This window comes from Delphinus delphis, chromosome 15 (genome assembly GCF_949987515.2).
Source record: "Delphinus delphis chromosome 15, mDelDel1.2, whole genome shotgun sequence".
Classification (NCBI taxonomy): domain Eukaryota; kingdom Metazoa; phylum Chordata; class Mammalia; order Artiodactyla; family Delphinidae; genus Delphinus; species Delphinus delphis.
The window spans coordinates 28,417,755-28,435,559 of NC_082697.1; the positions used below are offsets into that span (position 1 = coordinate 28,417,755).

Consider the following 17,805-nt stretch of genomic DNA (forward strand, 5'->3'; position numbering starts at 1 on the left):
CTTAAGATGGCCCTTGAAGAATGGAGAGCAGACAAGGGTCTTCTAAGCAGGAGACACAATGTGAGCAAAAGCAGAACACTGAGAATTTGTGGAAAGAGCAGATCTTTGGTTTGGTTCACGCAGAGGCTCAAGTTGGAGAGTGAAGTAGCGCCAAGTTGCCAAGAGCCTTGACTGTCAGCCTAAGAAAGGTGAACTTCATCCTACAGAAAAGGTGGCGGTGATGTACAAGGCTGGAGTTTTGGCAGATAAGTTGGTCACAATGAGGGGAGAGCTGTAAGCCCCCTAGGGGAGGGAGATAAGATGCTGCACCTGACAGTGCCGGTCTCCAGAAGGTGTAAGACTGCACTGGCACCTGCCCGAGCACAGGAGGGGAGAAAGGGCCACCACTGACCAGGGCGATTACAGACCCTGTGCTTCCATTTTTGCTTTTGAATCTGATATGCTGATTAACCTAGGTTTGAATCACCTCTCTGCCTCTTATCAGCAGGGTGCCTTGGGCAAGTCATCTAACTTTTCTGGGCCCCCATTTCCTAATCCATTAAATGATGCTCCTTTAACAGTGATGCTCACTGTATGCTGTTGTAAGGACAAAATGCACAAGAAACAAAGTACCCAGTGCAACTCCTAACACACAGCGGGAGTTCAGTAAAATGGTGGCTGCCTCTGTGTAGCTCCCTTGTTCTATTTTTGCTGGATCTCATAGGTTAATCATTCGTTTCTGCTTCACTTCTCACTAACAATTTGCAGTGCCCTTCTTTTCCCTAAGAGAGCGCCAAACCCCTTAGCAAGTGCCCCCAGTGAGTTCCCCTCAGCACACTGGGCTTTGGACTGCTTGCTGTAACCAGAGTCCATATGGTCTCCTTCGGCCCCAACCGCTCTGGGCATGACCTTGTTTGAGCCACGCCGTTCACAACCACAAATTGTCCTGTCCCCATATAGAGGAGCCACCTCTCCCCTTTAGCTCTGACAACTCCTTAGACATCTTCCTCCTGGCTAAGGGCCCAAGAGGGGAGGAGATCTCTCCCAGCAGCCCAGCCTCCCCCTAAGCCCTTTCTCTGCTAATCACAGCAGCCGCAGCTGAACCCCAGTCTCTTTGGGGGCCAGCTGAGGCTGTTGGCAGCCTTCATTTCACCCCACACTTAATAAGTTGAGGAAGAGAATTAGGGTATCCCCGCAGCTGACTGCCAATTACCAGGGCTGTTTCTGGAGACAAAAAGTTCCCCCTTAGTTTGTCTTGAGTGAGTTCCACCCATACCTGTTTACCAACTGAGTTGGTTAAGGGACACACCAACCCCCAGGCCCTGACAGCCTGGTGACTTCCCAAGGCCAAAAAGACTGGGTTTAATTGGATCTGCATCCTCAGACGTAGATGGTGACTCAGCGTGCAGATCCCCAGAGACCTCCAAATCTCAGAATCTTAGGTCTTGCCCAGTGATTCTTCTTTTTGTGCATTTGGCAGACTTAAATACTAGCATTTTGGGCAGCACACTTCAGGGATTCGGAAGGTTTAAAACAATATCAAGCAAGTCAGCAATGGTGACACCACGGCCACGGCTAAAATACGACCGAGTCTCCTTATCTAGGAGCTTCGCAGTGACTGCTTGCTGAAGTTTGCATAGAACCAGTCGCTGCCCTGACTGAACCTGGGACGTTCTAGAGATAAAGCTGCCATGTGTTTGCATCCACATGCCATCCTGGCTTTAAGCTCTGTCCACTCCCTGTCTCCCAGTGAGCCATGCCCTGCCGTATCCTGGGCCTGCCGCTTGCAGCCATGAGAGCGTGTGTCCTCGTTGTGCTGCGTGGGCTGCAGGTTGGACTCAACTGACACACATAGAGCCCACCTCCTCTTGGTGACATTCGTCCACTTTAAGGGAGACTCAGGTTCTGCTTGAAAGCCTGTAGAAGAGGGACCTCACCATCCTGCTGTTCTGTTTGGAAGGGCCCTGGTGCGGGAGCTGGAGTCGCCCTCCCACCCTAACCCCCCATCACAGCGCCCAGGCCTCTTTTGCCTGGGAAGCCCGCATAGCACTCCTGTGCTGCCTTCTGGTTAGGGTGTTTCCTCAATCAAGAAGGAGCCTACAAAGCTCGTCTTGATTCTCAGTACTCCTTGGGTCCTGAGAATCTGAATGTTGAGGATATTCCCCCAGAAAAACTCACGTGACTTACACACACTGAGATGCTTCCTGTGCCTTCAAGGGGATTTCTGTGTGTGCATCCTTGGAGTTAGAAGGACCCTGGTTAAGGACCCCTGGTCCCAAGCCCCTCAGCACATGAAGAAACCAGGTCCCCAGAGAAGAGTGGGGAGAGCTCGATGAGACTGGAAGCCGGCTTTCCCACCCGTACTCTCAACACTGGGCGGGTCAGTGTCTCTTTTTAACAACAACAACAACAACAACAACAACAAAAAATATATATATATATATATTTTTATGTATGTATGTATGGCTGCACTGGGTCTTCGTTGCTGCGCACAGGCTTTCTCTAGTTGTGGTGAGCGGGCACTACTCTTCATTGTGGTGCACAGGCTTCTCATTGCAGTGGCTTCTCTTGTTGAGGAGCACAGGCTCTAGGCGCATGGGCTTCAGTAGTTGCGGCGCGCAGGGTTAGTTGCTCCACGGCACGTGGGATCTTCCCGGACCAGGGCTCGAACCCGTGTCCCCTGCATTGGCAGGCAGATTCTTAACCACTGCACCACCAGGGAAGTCCCAGTGTGTCTTAAGAGGCTGCCATGCGGGGGTACACTCCTCTGGTTGTGTCTGTGCTGTCACAGCCTGCATGACAGTGTGCCTTTCAGAGAACTCACTGGACACTTGCTCTGGACGAGTATAAGTAGGTGAGGAGGATGTGAAAGATGGGAGGGGTGGCCTCTCAGGCAAAGGACAAGTCCTCTGGCTGCACAAGGGCAGGTGCTTAGTTCCTCATGGGGCTGCCCTGTCCTACTGCCTGTTTCCATAGTCCATGTCCTTCCATTGTGGAGAATGGGAGACCGCCAGGTATGAACTCCACCACCTCTTGAGCCCCTTGTCAGCTAAGGAGAGTTGTTGGACATTTCTGCCATTTTGCAGATGGCTGGGCGTGGAAGGAGGCCACAGTGGTTCTTTAACATCTGAGAAGTCCAAAGAGTTGAGGCCAAACCCAAGTCTTCCAGTCCTTCTCATTAACCTCTTACTGTGGCTGACTTAGACTGGGGACATTCTCTGAAGCCAGGCCGGCTCCAGCTAGCTGCAGCTGGATTTCAAGCTCCCTCTCCAGATGAAACAGTCTGTTTGCAGACTGCGGGCTGTGTCCTTCCCCTGTGAGGGCCGGCCTCCTGTGGGGAAGTGGGTACAGGGGGAGTCACGGAGGAGCCTCCTGGTTCTGTCACTGATAGGCTGTGTTGTGTCAGGAAAACCCTTCCTCCCCGTGTGCCCATTTCGCCCACTGGGCTCTGAGGGTAGGGTGGGGACACAGTGGAGCGCGGGAGAAAAATAGCGCCAGTGGGGGCTGGAGAGGCGGCCAACCTCCTGGGGTGGGGTGGCATCCCTCTGTGCACCTGGCTTGTTGGGATGTTTGGTAGGAACTCAACCAAAGGCAGGGGTTTTATAGCCATATTTTTATGTTAAACTCCTGTCTTGCTGAATGAATGATTCCGTGAAGTTTGTGAATTAACTTTTTTTTTTTTTTTTTGCGGTACGTGGGCCTCTCACTGTTGTGGCCTCTCCCGTTGCGGAGCACAGGCTCCGGACACGCAGGCTCAGCGGCCATGGCTCACGGGCCCAGCCGCTCTGCGGCATGTGGGATCTTCCCAGACCGGGGCACGAACCCGCGTCCCCTGCATCGGCAGGAGGACTCTCAACCACTGCACCACCAGGGAAGCCTGTGAATTAACTTTTTATTGCCATATGCTAACTCCCAATTCCTATCAGTCACCCAGTATTCGAGCTCCTTCTGTGCTTGGCAACCTGAGAGTCTTCAGAGGAGCAGAGGGTTGTCCCTGTCCCCCAGGAAGCTTGTAGTTAGGGGGTGGTGAGAGGACGCGCAGCATGGTTAGTGGGGGGTCTGTGGTCTTCCTGTTCCTACTCACCAGAGAACAGAGAAGAGTCCCTACCGAGGCTGGGCCCCTGGGAATGCTTCCTGGAGGAGGCATGCACCATCCGAGCTGACGGCAAGGGGAAGGGGCGTGCAACCAGACTCGCAATTCCTGAGGCCCGAAGCAGGAAGGACACTGTCTCCTCCAGGGAAGACTAACATGAGGCCAATTTATCTTGTTTGGAATTTTTGCCTGAGCGAATGACTTGTGAGGTTTTTGGTTTTGGGGATGTGATTTAAGGCTGCCATCGCAGCTTGATTAAGTACCTCCTGCGTATCTCACTGACACCGTTACAAAGACTGTCACTGGGCTTCACACGCTGCAAGGTAGACATTTCCACATTGTAGGTGTAGAAAACAGACTTGATAAAGATGAGAGCTAGTAATTGGCTGAGCTGGGGTTTAAACCTTAGATCTTCCTATTCCAAAGCCCAAGCCCTTGACAGAGAACCAGACTACCTGTGCTCTTTGAATGGTACTCCCACCACACTGGGGACCTGCTCCTGCACTTCTGCCTTGTTTTGGTCCCCTGGTCAGGACTCAGAGACCGCAAACACAGCACCACGGCCTTCCAGGTTGTTGTCCCTATCTGCTGTGAAGCTCCTGCTGGGTAAGCTTCGGTGCTTTCTGACCTCCCATCCCTTACCCTAACGCCATTCCCCTTCTGTAAACCTGGAGACTGAAGGCACCATTATCCCATTTATAATGTCTACTTCATTTTCTTTTACCCTGATGACAGGACCTCGTATGCTGTGCCATGAGCCACCCACAGCACAGTCGTCCCTGGCTTTGCCCTGCTGTGAGCACCACTGTTGCTCAGCTGAGCCTTAGAGCAATGATGCACCAAGCTTGGCTCCCTGGCCTCAGTCCCTCTGACAGATTAGGGCAGACAGTAGTGCCAGAGCCGCTGATTCCCCCAGGGTGGTATGTTGGTATCTGAGTATGAAAAGCCAGCTGTCTGGTGTATGAAACAAATGAAAAATGACTCATTTTGAAGCTAATCTTGCTTAGAAGGAGAGGCCTGCCCCCTGTGACCCTGAGATTACCTTGCCTCTGGGCTTCTGCAGCATGATATGCTGAAAATAAATAACCTGAGCCTCAGTTTGCTCATCTGTAAAATGGGGATAATTCCTACATGGTCCTTTGCCTGGACAAAGGAGGCTTTGCATATCAGGCCTTGCATAGTGTCTAGTTTATCACAGGCATCATTAACTACAGTGATAAGACCAGGCTGTATGTTAGGGGAGCTTAGGTAAGGGTGAGTTCTTGGCTTCCCACCCAGTAAACCACGACTTGAGTATGCCAGTCAGATGACTTTCTTTCCTGTTAAATAGGTGAGAGGCAGAGAGGAATAGAGAAAACTAGACTTTAGATTTGAATCCCAGTTAACCATTTACTACCCATTTAACCTTTTGCAACTTGCTAAGTAACTTCTGAGACTAAAATTCCTCATCCGTGGGGAGAGCCTTGTTCATGGATAGATGTGTCTGTATAAAGTAAAGAGTATTGTGAGGACTCTTGCTCAGCGTTCCTGCTTACCCTAGCACAGACCACAAACTCGAGTGCCACCCTGAAGCCTGCAGGAGCCCTCCTGAGGAGCACCAGTGGTCACCTGGGGAACTGGCCCACCCTTTGAACCAGTAGCTGTGACACTTCTGTGCGAAGCCACAGAAAATTGGTCCTCTCAAACAGCCAGGTGGTATTTCTGATTTCTAGGTCCCTGGACTTCAAAAAATCCGCCTTTAGGGGACCTCCCTGGCGGTCCAGTGGTTAAGACTTCGCCTTCCAATGTCCCACATGCCTCACGGCCAAAAAACCAAAACATAAAACTGAAGCGATATTGTAACAAATTCAATAAGGATTTTAAAACTGGTCCACATCAAAAAAAAAAAAAAATCCACCTTTAGGCCTGAGCAGGTCGAAAGGTGCTGAGGATGCTTCTGCTCCCATCTGGCTGTCCTTGGGGCATTATGGTAAAGGTGTGGCAGTGGAGAGCTACCCTTCCCTTCCCCCTCCACCATCACCTTCACTGCCCTCATTCTTAAATCTCCCATTTTGAAAACACAGGAGAGAAAGTTCCTGAATTAAACTTTGACTCCGGATAAGTTATACATAGTTGAGTGTGTGACCCCGCTAGAAACCAAAAAGACCATCAACGTAACTAATAACAAGGTAGAGCTCCCTGACTGCCCCACTGCTGGGGATCCTCATTCCTTACAGCTGACCCCAGAGCGGAACTGGCAGCATCCCCATTTGCTAGGAAGGAAAAGGAGGCTCGGATAATGTAAACTGCTAGTGAGCGGCAGAGCTCAAATCTGAACCCAGGACTGTTTACCACAGCCTGCACTGGAGTAAAAGTGCAGAGTTAAAGCTTAGCTGTGGGATTTCCCTGGTGGCACAGTGGTTAAGAATCTGCCTGCCAATGCAGGGGACACGGGTTCGAGCCCTGATCCAGGAAGATCTCACATGCCGCGGAGCGACTAAGCCCATGTGCCACAACTACTGAGCCTGCGCTCTAGAGCCCACGAGCCACAACTACTGAGCCCGCGTGCCACAACTACTGAAGCCCACACACCTAGAGCCTGTGCTCCACAACAAGAGAAGCCACTGCAATGAAAAGCCCTTGCACTGCAACAAAGAGTAGCCCCCGCTCGCCACAACTAGAGAAAGCCTGCACACAGCAATGAAGACCCAATGCAGCCAAAATAAATAACTTAAAAAAAAATAAAAATAAAATAAAGCTTAGCTGTGGCTCCCAGAGATTTTTAAATCCTGTGGTTGCCAAACTTACACATTTTGAAGGACAGTACAATTTCAAAGCCGGGGGTGGGGGTAGGAGATGGAAGAACAGTTTTTTAAACCACTCCCATATACTTTCATCGTCATTTCATCAAAGAAATGACATTTTGACCAAGGTAGGAAGGCCATACTTTTAGAATGAAGGGTAATCTTTTGTTCACCCAGCCATTCCCAGTCTGCGAGCTGAAGACATGGGGAGGGAGTTGGCCGTGGGAGCCCATTGGGTCCCCAGCCCCATGGCTGCCTGCTCCCACCTCAGCTTTCCCCAGCCTCTGTTCTCCAACCTGCTGATGGCCTTAATGGGAGCAGTTTGGTTCCTCAGTCTCCTTGGACAGAAGGGACAACTGCTTGGCTGGCAGAGGAACTTGCCAGAAGGCTGCTCACCACCTGGTTGGCACTGCATCCCCCTTTGTGCTCTGGACCCCAGACCCATGCAGAGGTACTTCAGCCAAGCCTTCTGGAAGCCTTCTCTGAGGGAATCTGTTTATAGGTGAAGGGATTAAATGGGTTTTAAACTCCACTTAAGCTCTTTTTGTCTCTCTAGGAAGGGATTTTACATTACAAAGTTACATGTTAAAAGCAGGAGCTTTGGAGTGAGTCAGACCTAGGTTCAACCCTTTTTTCTACCACTTACTAGCCATGCACATCTTGTCTCTGAACTTTTAATTTCCTCATCTCTAGAACTGGGGCAACAGCAGCTCCTACCTAGTAGGGTGGTTGAGTGAGATGAGGCAGTAGATGTAAAACACTTGGGTCCATGACACAGGCCACAACTACTGAGCCTGCGCACCACAACTACTGAAGCCCATGCGCCTAGAGCCTGTGCTCCTCAAGAAGAGAAGCCACTGCAATGAGAAGCCCGTGCACCACAATGAAGAGTAGCCCCCGCTCGCCACAACTAGAGAAAGCCTGTGCGCAGCAACGAAGACCCAATGCAGCCAAAGATAAATATATATATATATATATATATATATATATATATATATATATATACATATAAATTTTTTTTAAAGAGACACTGACCCGCCCAGTGTTGAGAGTACAGGTAGGAAAGCCGGCTTCCAGTCTCATCGAGCTCTCCCCACTCTTCTCTGGGGACCTGGTTTTGTCATGTGCTGAGGGGCTTGGGACCAGGGGTCCTTACCCAGGGTCCTTCTAACTCCAAGGATGCACATACAGCAATCCCCTTGAAGGCACAGGAAGCATCTCAGTGTGTGTAAGTCACATGAATTTTTCTGGAGGAATATCCTCAACATTCAGATTCTCAGGACCCAAGGAGTACTGAGAATCAAGACGAGCTTTGTAGGCTCCTTCTCGATTGAGGAAACACCCTAACCAGAAGGCAGCACAGGAGTGCTATGCGGGCTTCCCAGGCAAAAGAGGCCTGGGCGCTGTGATGGGGGGTTAGGGAGGGAGGGCGACTCCAGCTCCTGCACCAGGGCCCTTCCAAACAGAACAGCAGGATGGTGAGGTCCCTCTTCTACAGGCTTTCAAGCAGAACCTGAGTCTCCCTTAAAGTGGACGAATGTCACCAAGAGGAGGTGGGCTCTATGTGTGTCAGCTGAGCCCAACCTGCAGCCCACGCAGCACAACGAGGACACAGGCTCTCATGGCTGCAAGTGGCAGGCCCAGGATACGGCAGGGCATGGCTCACTGGGAGACAATGGATAAAGGTAGGACACTTTTATATGTAACAACTTGGTAAGGCTGTCAGCCCTCCTACACAGCCTTACCAGGTTGTTACATAGAAAAGTGTCCTACCTTTATCCATTGTAGAACATGCCTGCACATATTCAATGCTGAGTAAGTGATTGCTGTTACGATCATCATAGAGAAATAAGGAGCTCGGATGTACTGAGGGAACTTAGTCCGAGAGCTGAAATAAGAAAGGGAAGCATTTGCCAGCACCTTCCTGGACACCTTTCCCGCAGGGGACCATCTCAAATGCAGGCTGTTAGAGCCACGGCAGAGCCGGCTCTGGAAGCACTAAATGGAGGCTCGTAGTAGAAAGGCTGTGGGCAGTGAGGCCGGAGAAGATGGGGCTGAGTGCCAGTCCTGCTGCTCTGGTGTGGGGCAAGTGGCTCCATCTCTGGGCCTGTTCACTCGTTAACTCCTCGCTGGATGAGCTTGTCAGGCAGGTGAGAGATGGGAGTGCACTACAGGCGTCACCTGCAGGTTAACCACATCACTGCTTTTCATTGTGCTCAGAGGGGTGGCTTTGCCCTCTAGGAGGGCTCTGTGCTCAGAAGTCAGCGTTCCAACTGAAAGGGACATGGCAAGTCCTGACTGACGCCGGCAATCAGGCAGTCGAGCCATAGCCCAGGCAGTCGGAGTGGAGGTGTGGCATCTACTAGGACGAAGGGCAAGGGCCCACTGGGCTGGGACCTAAACCATTCATTGTTCCAGCAGGTGCCTGGGAGGGCCTGCTGCTGCTTTACCCCAGAGCCACGTGGTCTGAGCCCTTCCTACCTGGGGCTGTAGAAAGCCCCACCCTACCCACCCACCCCCCACCCCCCCTTTCCAGGGAGGTCGCAGCTATTGGCTCCCTGGGGGAAGGTACACCTTCTCTAATGGAAGACGGGAAAGGAATGCAAAGCCGGGGTTCTCTCTGTGGAAGAAGGAACCCTATTTCTCTTGTCCCTGCCCACTGGGCAGAAGGAGGCGAACCTGTCCTGAGGCGTCCTACCAGGAGGGCCAGAGCCAGTGCCAAAGCTGGAGGGAGGGAGTGTGGAGGAGCCTGTGGGAAATGTCAGCTGCTTCCTGGCAGGGGAGCCAGGGTTAGAGTGGTCATGACGCTGGTGTCAGGCACTCTCGCAGTGCTGGGTGCTTGGTGTGACCTTTTGCAGGCACAGTCTGTTCTGCTAGTTTATTATGTAAAGAGACTTCTGCCTCCCTGTCGACACCACTTTTCTGCTGCCGTGCGTCACCTTCCTGCTGTGATGGTCATCCGTTTGAGGTTGTCCTCAGCTTGGGTCCAACCAGGGGAGGTAGGAAAGCAGTGTTAAACAGGTCATAACTGGTTCCAAAGATTATCTTAGCAAATCACACATGACCATACAACTTCCCGGGCCTTTCTTCTTTCTCACAAGCACTTAGCATCTTAGATGGTGAGGTTCCCCCAAGCCCTCCCTCCCCCAATCTTCTGGTTGCTCTGCTTCATCTACTGAAAGCAACAGGGAGAAGGCCCTTAGGCCTGCTGAATAAAGCTAGGTTTGAGGTGGCTGCTGGACCGTCACAGGATGTGCTCATGATGATTGTATTTTTCCAAGTCAAAACTGGCATATAAGACCCACCAGTGGATGTTTGTTGAGGGGAATTAACAGGTAGGGAAGCAGAAGCAGTAGAATAAAAGGCTGGGCCTGAGATCAAATACTTGGATCAAATACTTTTCCAATGCCTTTATCATCCATCCCCACTTGATTCCACACATGGACCCTGAGTCACCCCTCACCTGTGCAGTGGAGGAAGGAATCACACAGTCTAGCCTCTCGTCTGACAGGTGTGGAAGATTCTCCACTGTCCACTGTGTGTGGAAGAGGCCAAAGAAGAGCCTGGGTCTGGTCTCTGGGACCCCTCGCTACTCCAGAGATCTTTCTCATGGGGCTGCCAGCTTTCTTTATTCATTAAATACACTTTTTTTTCCCATTAAAAAGTGAAGTGTGGGGCTTCCCTGGTGGCACAGTGGTTGAGAGTCCGCCTGCCGATGCAGGGGACACGGGTTTGTGCCCCGGTCCTGGAAGATCCCACATGCCGCGGAGCGGCTGGGCCCGTGAGCCATGGCCGCTAAGCCTGCGCGTCCGGAGCCTGTGCTCCACAACGGGAGGGGCCACAACAGTGAGAGGCCCACGTACCGCAAAAAAAAAAAAGTGAAGTGTGACAATATGATGTGTACTCAGTATTAAAAATACAGAGGGAGAGTGGAGGAAGAGGAAAATCCACCGATGACAAGTATAACATTTTGATGTATTTTCTTGCCAGATTTCCTATACTTGGAGGTTTTTATTTTTTACATAGATATGGTCATATGTCACAGAACTTCATAGCCTGCTTTTTTCCACTTAACCCATGGAAATGCTTCTGCCATACTGTTGTTCAAAATGCCACACAGGGCTTCCCTGGTGGCGCAGTGGTTGAGAGTCCGCCTGCTGATGCAGGGGACACGGGTTCGTGCCCCGGTCCGGGAAGATCCCACATGCCGCGGAGCGGCTGGGCCCGTGAGCCATGGCTGCTGAGCCTGCGCGTCCGGAGCCTGTGCTCCGCAACGGGAGAGGCCGCAACAGTGAGAGGCCGCAACAGTGAGAGGCCCGCATACCGCAAAAAAAAAAAAAAAAAAAAAAATGCCACACAGCTTTCTCATTTCCTCTGTAATGTATCATTGAGTAGATGGGTCATTTGCTTCAATCTCTCATTTTTGGATTTGCGATTATTACCTCAATTTAAATACTACTTCAGTGGACATCTTTATTCATAAAGTCCTTTTCGTATTTAGGATAATCAGTTAGACTAGATTTCCAGAAGTGTAATTATAGGGTCACAATCCATTTGAAGCTCTGAAAACGTTGCCAAATTGCTTCCTAGAAGGCTTTGTCACACTCCTCCAGTGGAGTGCGTGTCCTTGCCGTGGCACCTTCGCCCGGCTGGAAGCAGTTTGGATGGTTCACTGGCTGAGGACCGCGGCCTGTTAAGCCTGACACGTTCATAATTTCTGGTTGGGGACAAATGGCTGGGAGAGGATGGGATGTCGAGGAGTTGGGTCCTGCCGTGGGCCAGGTACTTCACAGTCGGTATTCCACTCAAACCTCGAAAACGAGCCCCCATTTCTCAGAGGAGGAAATGAAGGCTGACCGGGAGAAGTAAAGCTGTCCAATATTGCAGTACCCTGCTGCCTCTCGTGAGGACTAGCCAGGCATCTCCCTGGGACCTGAGGATGACAGGCCAGTGTGATATGACTGTACAGGCGGCAGGCAATGGTGGGGAGGACGCAGGGCTGGGGGGGCATACCTGTCAGGCTGCAGCGAGCTTACTGAGCCTTGAAGCCAGTGGGGGGATTTCACACACACTGAGTAAGACTGTCTGATTAAGTCATTCAGGATGAGAGTGGGCACTTGGAAACTCTGATGAGACAATGGGTCGCCACGGAGCATTGCTGCCCTGGGTGGCCCGCCTGCCCAGTATTAGGGCTATACTTAGCTCTAATCAGGCTCAGACTGGGAAAGTTGGGTTGGGCAGGGTGGGGGCTGGCCCAGGGCTAATCTCTGCGGGTTCTTGTATTCTAGGCCTCCATTAGAACAGGTCCCTGAAAGGCTGGCCGCTGGTCTCGTTCTGAGGCCTGGCACCAAGGCCATTCCCAAATAATAGCTAATAACAGTACAGCCAGGCACTGTTGTAAGTTTTCCATGTATTAGTTCATTTGGTCCTTGTAGTAACCTGTGATGTGGTACAGGTGACAAGACCAAAGAACCAGAGGACTCAAATTTGCCCACAGTCCAGTGGCAGAGACTGTGGACTGGACCACAGTTCTGGCTGCAGCCTCCTTCCTAAGCACGGCAGTGCCCTGCAGCCTGGGGCCCAGCGGGCGGCTCAGAGACCAACACTATCCCTGCCTGTGGGACTCTGGCCCCTCTGTGACCTGGGGGGGTAGCCTAGTGCAGGTTCTCAGAGGCCTGAGCCTCACTTCTCTTGTCTCTGAAATGGGGTAAGAGGGTTGCTGTGAACTTCCAGTGCAGCATGATTGGTCACAGAGGGGGAGGGGGGGAGGGAACTCGGGCTGCCAAGGCTGCGGGGACGGAACGCTTGGGTCCTGGGGCATCTTTCTCCTAGCAGTGCGGGGAAGCCAGGACAGAGGGGTGGGGCTCGTGCTCGGATTTGTAGCGGGGGTCAGCGTGCCTGGAGTCTGGAGTCTGCCCCTCCAGTGACGTGACTTGGGGCGTGGTGCTTAAGCCGCACCACAGTTTATCTGAAAAGGGGGATAACATGTCCGTGGCGTGGTGGTTGTAGTGAGGCTGGATTCACTCCATAGAGAGCGCTTAGAACCCAGCTCCCCCGGCTCCCAGCACAGCACGGCTCCGGAGTTCATCGGGGTTGGGTGCTGGTACCTAGTGGGGGCTCTGGAGCTTGGAGGTGCCCCATGCCCACTGACCCACGTCCACTCTCCCTGCCTTCTGTCTTTCAGGTTGATCCTCGGGACCCACAGTCTCATCATGTCTCGCACAGAGGACGGCAGAGGGTACAGGCGGTGGCTTGGCCGGTTGGCGATCTCCCAACAGCTGGATCTCCAGCAATGTGAAGCTTTTGTTTGGGTTTTCCCCCTCCTTTTAGTTTTGCTTAATTTTTTTATTTTTTATTTTTTTGTCTTCCTCTCCCCCCCCCTTTTTTTTAAAAATTTAAACGATTAAGACTTCAGAAGAACAGGAAGCTATGCTGTGGACAGGCATCAATTTCTTTAAAGAAACTCAATATGGACAAAGCATATGTATAAATTTCATTTTTAATTTTTATAAGGGGTTAGGGAGCTATTTTGTTTTTGTCCTTTATTTTTCCTGTCTCCTTTCTTTTACCCATCTCTTAGTTCTGCTTATAACACCTCACTTCCCCAGAGAAGGCCTGCCCCTCCATGGAGAATTTGGGGATTTCTCCTGGAATGGGGGACATGAAGCCAGAAGGAGGCCTCTGTGCTGCCTCCCCACCAGGTGCAGGAACTGCTGGACTCCCTGGTGGCCTGCTCCTGGCTGGCCCTTGGGCCTTGGAGATGATCAGAGGCCAAGAACCACCTGGAAGGGGAGGACCAGGGCTTGGCCAGGAGAACTCGAGAAAGAAGATCTGTATTTTGGGTTTGTCCTCTTTAAGCAGTTGGAAGCCCAGGGCCACACCAGGACTTACAGAGGGAATCCATTCCCTCTACTGCCCTTTAAAACCAGGAGTTCTGAGGGGGGAAGGGACAGAGGGTGATCATCTCGTACTTCCTGGCGTTTGAACGGCCAGCCCACCCCAGCTCTACAAGCCTACCTTTCTGTTAGTGATCTTCCTCCTAGAGGATGATTCCCAGAGAAAACTGTGTGCCAAACCTCTGCCTGGGACACAGGTGGGTCTTCGGCGGGCATCTGTCACTCCTGTGAGCTCAGCACCCATCACCTCCTGCCTCCTGGATCGTCGTCTTCCCAGATGTACCCACCAGATGTCCAGGTCATCAGACACCGCCTGAGTCCCCAAGACCCAGTTGTGACCATTGCCATAGGAACAGGGTGTCCTGAACCGGCTGCCACTGTCGTCTCCTCACAGTGAGGGGTGTGCCCTGCGTGCCGGCCCCGTGGTGTCACGTATGGTGACAGTGCCGAGCATCCTCTCCCTCACTGCAGGGACTTACTGTTAGGGGCTCCCCTCAGTGTAAATGTGTCTGATGGGAAAGGATGGACCTGGCTGACGGGGTGGACCATGGCCATTAGGTGCCTGTGGGCTTGTTGGCTGTGACCCTGTGACCCCACCTCCAGTGTCTGTCTGTAGCCTTTCTTCCGTTCTCCAACGACTCTTGCAACCTCCCTACTCCTGGGCTTCTGAAGCGGGGTGTCCTCTCCCCTTGCCAGGAGAAGGAGAGCTGTCCCTGTTGCCCCTCACCTGGCTTCTCACCCCATTACAGCAAAGCAAGGAAGGGAAAAGGAATTCTTTTGTGTTTAGTTGTTTTTGTTTGTTTTCTCTAAACCAGCATAGGATGGATAGGGGAGATGTTGGAGGGCATTTAAGTTGGTATGTGACCAAGGAGGGCTTCCCCCCAGAGCCGCAGCCCTTTGGCCCTGGGAGTTTAGGAGAGACCAGCACAGCATCAGCCCAGACTTGCAAACTCAGCAATATGTTTGCTCACATTCTTTCCGCCTTTTCTCAAGTCCTCTTCCTCCTCCTGGGCAGATGGCTAGCTGTGCTTAGCAGGATCCAGCAGGGCAGCAGGAGGTGACTAGGCCCTTCCCTCCCCTCCCTCAGCCGAAATTCTTTGTCATCACCTGTCTCTTGTCTCTTCCCTCTGACTTCTCAGACAACCTAGAGTCTACTCTGAGCTGCAGCTGGGAGAGCACATCCCCTAACTGCAGTGTGCACCCCTTCTCTGCCCCACCTCCCCGCCTTCCCTCTGGGGCAGCTGTCTGTCTGTCCATGAGCACGTGGGAAAAACAGTCCCCGGACTCGGCACCCTCGCCTGTCCCTGGCCGCAGCCCACACTCTGAAGTCCTAGTGAGGGTTCAAGCCTAACAGGTTATTTACCTTTTGCTTATCCTTCCCTTCCGCCCTCCCCAGGTCTCTTAGCTCTGACTAAGGTCTTGGAGCTGTAGGTCACAGGTGGCCATACCTTTCGGGTGAGGTGGGCAGCCTCCACGTACCCTTGTCTTGCAGGACTCCCAGCCCGTCCTTGCTTGGTGGCAGGACCTCCTTCCCTAGCTCCTGAGGCCTACCTTGTTAGCCCCAAGTGCCTGTCTCTCTTCTCCCTCCCCTGTTCTCCACTTCATCCACCTTGGACACCCAGCACCCGGGTGGAAGTCAGCCCGAAGTCAAGGCTGGCTCTGCCCAGTCGGCAGACTAGCCTCGGTTAGGCCCAGGTAGCCGTCCTCTCCCTTAGCCACTGTTCACCTCTTCCCACTGGAGTCAGCCTTGTCATCTCTTCCTGCCTTTTACCTGGGTCTCGGGCCTGGCAGCCGCTCTGGGGAGCATCATCTCAGTGCCACCAATTTGTTAGTCCTGTCCAAGTTCTAGGAGTTTCCAACCCTTAAAATAGCAGTCAGTTATTCTTGTCTCCTGGGATCTGTGAAAAGGATAGCCTTTGGAGGGAGGATCTGGGCCTCAGCCCTACGGATCTGAGCTCCATTCCCCCTCAGTGAGAGGAATCAGCAAGACAGATCATAGTGCCTTATTCCATTGCCCTCCCCGCCCGGCCGCCTGGCTCAGTTGGCAGGACAAGGCTTCTTTCTCCCTCTTGGTGTTCATCTGCCACTCAAACTCTCACCGCTCGCCCACAGATAGCCTCGTGGGAGGATGGATGCCCCGGTCTTTGCCCCATCCCTTCCTAAGAGCTGCAACCAGGCACGTGACCCCCAGCCACCACAGGGCGCTCACTAGCAGCTTCTGCTGAGGACAGGGCTGTGCTGCAGACAGGTGCACTCTCGGCCACCTCCTCCCCAGCACGTCCCACCTCTTACCTCCAGCCCAGAGGATGCAGTCTCTTCCCTGGAGACCAGCTCCATCTGACCCCCTCCTGGGCCCCAGGACTAAGGTCACAGGCCTTAGCACCCTCTCATCCCAGAGGCACTGGGACAAGAGAATGGAATTCTTTCCTCTCACCCACATGTGGTTCGTGCCCCCATGGCTGCCTTTCTGAGGGAGTGTATTAAATGTTTACTTAAGAAATACCATGTTTACAGCTGGAGGAGAAACGTGCCCCATGCTGGGTGGAGATTTGACTCTCTGGACGGCGCCTGGCTCCTTTATGGCACTGCCAGTGGTGACCCCAGAGCGAATGAAGGCAGGGGACCGGGGCACAGGCCCTGCACCCCCTCTGCCCCCGACGCTGCGGTGCTAAGACCACTCACCACCTTCCTCACAGCCTCATTCCCCGCCCCTCATTCTCTTCCTCCGGGATCTCGCTCCTTAACTTAGGCGTCTCCTAGAAAACCAGTGTTTGGAGCAATAAGATAATTTTTTTTTGCTCGAGTCTTTTTCTAAGAAAAGGAAAAGAGCGGGCATTGTGGGAATCTTCTTTCTTTTCCTGCTGTTGGCTGTTCACTTTTTTAGAAGACAGATCTTACTTGGGTGGATGTCTGGGTTTCAGCCTTAGGAAGCTTGGAGAGGTAGGAGTCGGGCCTCCACCCCTAACTCGGCTCCGCCGCCCGGGCTCCCAGCCCTGCCCACCAAGTGCGCCACCCACCTTTGCTCCTCATGTGCCGCTCCCTCCCTGCCCATCCTGGGGGCACTGGTGGCTCTGCCTCTGAGTGGGGCTCAGGTTCTTGTTCCTTCCCTGTCCTGGGCCTGTCTGGGGGCCCAGCTGCTGGAGTCTCGTAGGACCTGGCAACCTGAGAAGAGCTGAGCTTACACTGCTCCGCTCTCCAGGCCCCTGGCTCGTGGCTGAGGCGCAGCCTTCGGGACAGTGCGGACTGTCTCTGATCCTGCCCTGCCAGGCTTAGATGGCCAGCGCTCCTGTCTGGAGAGATGCCCTGGGAGGCGGGGGACCAGGCTGATGTCAGCACCCGTAGCCGAGGGCTGAGTCCACTGCCAGCAGCTCCAGGAGTCCTTAGACGGGGGGTAATGGGAAGGAGGCCCCCGCGTCTTTTTCCCTGAGAGGCCGCAGGAGGAAGGGAGTTCATTTAGGGACATTTTAAAGAAATGGTCTTGTGTACCAGGCGCCTCTTTCCATCAGAGCAGGAGAGAATGTTGCTGCAATGATTCATATTCGTGTGGGGCCAACTTGGGTGTGAGGGAGGGTTTAACCCAGGCACAAGGTTAGTTTCAAAGACTAGTTAATAAATCTATTTTCTTTATTTTCTTTTTTTGCACAGAAGCTGGTAATCTAGGACCTACGTGTGAACAACTTTATATATGAATATTTTTTGTACTTGGTTTACTTGGGTTGGTATGATACATTATATTTAAGTTCCTTGAACACTGTGGATCCCCCTAATGTGTATGAATGACTGAGGCTTTGTAAATTAAGGGACGTTTGTGTGAATAAAGTTATTTGATGGGGTCAAAGAAGCCATACGTGATTTGAAAAGAAGTGCTTTGTGGTTTTGTCGCCTCCTGTTTGGAGGAGCTTGTTTGGGTCCTGGTTGCGTGAGCAGCAGAAGAGGACACTCGGCTGCTTGATGAGAAGACGCCTGGTGGCCTTGGGTGGTCCTCCCCATCCACACCTGGGACAGGAAACCACACCAGGCCTGGTCTGCTCTCCCCAGGGGCCCAGGGCCCAGC

The 17,805-nt window shown here is 52.6% G+C and overlaps 1 protein-coding gene across 3 annotated transcripts in view; it reads left to right on the plus strand.

The window, feature by feature from the left end:
• STK35 (serine/threonine kinase 35) overlaps positions 1–17,589 on the plus strand; it is a 46,010-nt gene extending 28,421 nt beyond the window's left edge. For 2 of the 3 annotated variants that reach the window (XR_009522098.1, XR_009522099.1), the window contains 2 exons: positions 13,040–13,149; positions 17,397–17,589. The gene's annotated coding sequence lies outside the window, so the exon portion shown is untranslated. The other variant, XR_009522100.1, reaches the window with a different exon arrangement.
• The last annotated feature ends 216 nt before the right edge of the window (positions 17,590–17,805 follow it).